Source organism: Triticum urartu, chromosome 4A, assembly GCF_056163025.1.
Source record: "Triticum urartu cultivar PI428250 chromosome 4A, HENAU_Tu73, whole genome shotgun sequence".
Lineage (NCBI taxonomy): Eukaryota > Viridiplantae > Streptophyta > Magnoliopsida > Poales > Poaceae > Triticum > Triticum urartu.
Window position 1 is genome coordinate 4078644 of NC_141876.1, and position 4575 is coordinate 4083218.

Sequence of the window (4575 nt, forward strand, 5' to 3'; positions counted from 1 at the left end):
CACCATTCCATACTGTAGTGTCAATAAATGACTTACATTATGAGACGGAGGAAGTAGTGGTGTTGGAGGTTGCAATGCTGACAAGTGTAACTAAGTAGAAGGTTACGCGCACACGGTTTGTCCATTGAATTCGAATTTAGAAACACAAGAGATGGAAAAGCAGAAGCAGGATTACAAAAACGGCCACAGAGTGGCTGCAGTCTGGCCTCCATTGATCCTTTGCTGTGTATACAGATAGAAGCGCTGAAGACTATTGGGTGATTGATGCGAAGCCAAGTTTGATGGCTCCTTCAGTGCTTAACTGGATCTGGATCTGGATCGGCCATCACATAGTCTAATGCAAGTTCAAACCACTACGTAGTATCAACAAAAGGTACTGACCCATGATTTCTGATTGCTTATTTGAACTACATTTGGACTGACTTTAGCTAACAATGGTTGCTCTGTTAGGGGCGGCATCTACTCTGGGCCACAGGAGGATGCGGAAGTAGACATCGATAAAGAAAGCTCAGGGCAGCCCTCTGGATTAGAGATGAGAATCAAATTTGGGCGGTTGGATATATCGTGTATGTGGGAGGTGAGGAGATGGATACGAATCGTGTAGAATAAGATAGGTAGATGGCGGGGCGCAATAAATGGGCTAGCTATTGGTGTTCGTCCAAAAACCAGTGTGTGACAGCCCACATCGTTACTTGATGTCAATATGCTTGCTACGGTCATGATGGACTGGATTTTTACTGAGAGCAATGGCAGCTTGATTGTCCACAAACAGCTTGAACTTGGCCTGCGGCCTCCCGAGCATCTCACTGATCAGACGAGAGAGCCACACACCTTGGCACGCCGCCACTGCCGCAGCGACGTACTCAGCCTCGCAAGAAGAGAGAGCCACTACCTTCTGCTTCTGCGAGCTCCAAGTGACAAGATTGTTGCCAAGGAAAAATACATTGCCGGAGGTGCTCTTCCGGTCCTCAGTGTCACCGGCATGATCACTATCTGTATAGCCAACAAGCTTCACCTCGCCGTGCCCGGCCTGATAACGACAGCCGTAGCCCAGCGTCCCTCGAATATACCTGAGAATCCATTTCACGGCTGCCCAATGATGAGTGCTCGGGGTCTCCATGAATCCGCTTACAATTCCCACGGCACGTGCGATGTCAGGTCTTGTGTTGACAAGATAGCGAAGACTGCCTATCACACTGCGGTACAGCTTGGGATCAAACAGCTTGCCTTCATCCTCCTTCCTGAGATTCAAACGACACTCCATTGGAGTGCTGCTACTGTTGCACTCTTCCATGCCGGCTACCTCTAGGATTTTCTCCGCATAACTCCGCTGACGAAGTGTGATTTAACCCTCTGTTTGGGATACCCGAATCCCCAAGTAGTAGCTGAGTAATCCAAGGTCACTCATCTTGAAGAGCATCTTCATCTGATCCTTGAACTCTCTGATTAGCCCTTTGTCTGTGCCGGTAATGACAAGGTCATCCACATACACTCCAACTAGCAGAAAAGTGGACTCATCTCCATGCTTGTAGACCACATGTTCCAATGGACTTCTCTCAAACCCAAGATTGACAAGAGAATCGTGAAGCTTTGCGTACCAGGCTCTCGGCGCTTGACAGAGGCCGTAGAGCGCCTTGTGCAGCCTCAGTACACGGTGCTCTTCCCCTGGCGCAGCAAATCCGGGCAGCTGGTCTACATACACCTCCTCACTGAGATCGCCATTTAGGAATGCCGACTTGACATCCATATGGTGAACTTCCCAGCGGTGGTGCGCGGCGAGCGCGAGCAGAACGCGCACAGTCTCCAGTCTGGCCACGGGCGCAAAGGCTTCCTCATAGTCCGCCCCTTGCTTCTGTACGTATCCCTTCGCCACTAGACGGGCCTTGTACTTGGTGATGTTTCCTGCAGGATCCCTCTTGACTTTATAAACCCATTTCAGCCCGATGGATTTCTGACCGGCAGGCAGGTTTGACAGTTCCCAAGTCTTGTTCTCATGGATGCAGCGCATCTCCTCCACCATTGCAGCCTTCCATGGTGCATTACCCAGAGCCTCTTCAACGTCCCGCGGCTCTTCGGCATTGAGAAGACACCTCTCATGATACTCATATTCAGCATCTTCTTTTGTGGCATCCATGACGCACGACATGCATCGGTACCTGATTGGTCCGGTGTCCACGTCCCGCCGGTTTCGTCTTGTGACAGTGGAGTGGCCCACCTAATTTCAGGCATTCTCAGAGTCTCTTCTGTACTTGGCGTGGCTGTTTCCCCCATGGGTGAAGCTGGCGTCTCTCCCTATACTGCCGTCCCAAGTGGTGTCATCGGGGGCAGCGGCGTACTAGGTGAGCCACCATGAACTCCTCGGGTGTCCAGCTCCTCCACACCTGGTTCCGTGGTGTACACACTAGTAGAAAACAGGGCTATGGTCCAGGCCGGCTCAGCCCATTAGTCCCGGTTCAGTGTAGAACCGGGACTAATGTGGGCATTGGTCCCGGTTCGTGAGCCCAGGGGGCCGGCCGGGCCACGTGGGCCATTGGTCCTGGTTCGTCTGGACCTTTTGGTCCCGGTTGGTGGGACGAACCGGGACCAATGGGCCTCGCTCCTGGCCCACCACCATTGGTCCCGGTTGGTGGCCTGAACCGGGACCAAAGGCCGCCCTTTAGTGCCGGTTCTTGCCACAAACCGGGACCAATGAGGTGCCTATATATACCCTTGCCCGCGAGCAGAGCACTCCAGTGCTCTGTTTTTCTCTGGCCGGCGAGGGGAGGGGTTTGTGGTGCTCTAGCTCACCTCCTATGCACATGAGGTGTTTGATGGAATGCCCGAGCCACACTACTTAAACTTTCTCCTCTCGAAGCTCGACCTCCAAGCTCCATTTTCCTCGAGATTTGTCTAGATTTAGCGGTCCGTCACGCCCCGTCCCCGTCTTCACCGCCGTCGATCACCCGCGCTGATCTCATCACCGACACCACCGTGGTGAGCCTCTTGTTCTTATCTTCTTTCTGAAAGGAAAAATATTCTTACTTGTCTGTTTAGATAGATACTTGTATCATTTTCTTACATTTATTATTGCATCTTATATAGTGCGATGGTTTTGGTATCCGCCCCCGTCGGCCCTCGTCCTGTCTATGATTCGGATTTGGTATGTATATTATCTTCATAAATATTGGTTCATTTATTGTTTATGAAAATTATGCCGACCAACGTGACATAGATTTTATTTATCTAGGATGTATGTGAATCGAAAATGCCAACCGACCCTATTGTCGAGAGGTTAAATGTAGTTGAAGAAGAAAACAATTTGTTGAAGGAAAAAATATAAAAAATTGAGGAGGAGAAGATGATATTGGAGTTGCATGTTGCGGATGTCGTCGATGATCACAAGTCAAGATGGATGCAATGCGCTTGAAGATTAGAAAGATTAGAAAATATGCCATTCATACCGAGGCTTGGTATCATTATGCCGTTGGATCAATTGTTACCTTGGTTGCGATTATGATCGCGTTTGTTTTCGCATTGAAATGTTTTACATAGTTTCAATGTATGGTTTAATTAATTAGATGCTCTGGAGAGCTATATGTTGTTAGATGAGAACTATGTATGCACTTTGGTTTTAATGTGATGATGAACTTCTATTAATTTGGACACTTAATTATATATAATGCACGCAGATGAACCGGCAATGGATGTACGGTGACAGACACACCCGCGAGTACATTAAGGGCGTGCATGAGTTTCTCGATGCGGCTGAGGCAAACAAGCAGAATGGTTTTATGTGTTGTCCATGCACTGAATGTGGGAATACGAGGTCTTACTCTAACCGGAAAATCCTTCACTCCCACCTGCTTTACAAGGGTTTCATGCCACACTATAATGTTTGGACGAGGCACGGAGAAATAGGGGTTATGATGGAAGACGGCGAAGAAGAAGAGTACGATGACAACTATGTGCCCCCTGAATACGGTGATGCTGCAACGGGGGAGCTGGTGAAGATCAAGAGGAACTAGACGATGTGCCCAATGATGCTGCCACGGGTGAAGCTGCTGAAGATCAAGAGGAACCAGACGATGTGCCCGATGATGATGATCTCCGGCGGATCATTGTCGATGCAAGGAACCAGACGATGTGCCCAAGTGGACGCCCATTTTGGACCGAAACCGTCAACGCCGCCAAGGAAGAAAGTGCCTGAGGAAAAGATTGACCACTTCATTCGTATGGCTAGACCACCAGCTCCCAAGCCTGTTGACTCAGACTATGAGCGCCAAATCAGGAAGGCACATCGAGCACGACTACAGAAAGTAGCGAGCTCGAGCTCGAGCCAACAAGTAGCTGTCAAAAAATGCGGGAAAACCGTTCCCCAACTGGGAGAACAGGCGGCGCAATCGATCCCCGCTTGTTGTGCCAACAACACATGAGAGTACGCGCGCCCAATATTATTGTGGGCAAACCGTTTACGTTCCCGAGGTGGGCAATGTGGTAATAACCGAGGATCAAATAATGCAGGCTCAAATGCTCAAGATCACTGTTGGACAACTCCTCGATATCGAGCCCATGTCTCCGTTTAGAGAGGAGGAAATA

General features: G+C 49.6%; 1 pseudogene; it reads right to left on the reverse strand.

Moving 5' to 3' along the window:
* Nucleotides 1-688: 688 nt before the first annotated feature.
* Nucleotides 689-1294, reverse strand: LOC147974269 (secreted RxLR effector protein 161 pseudogene; annotated as a pseudogene).
* Nucleotides 1295-4575: the final 3281 nt, after the last annotated feature.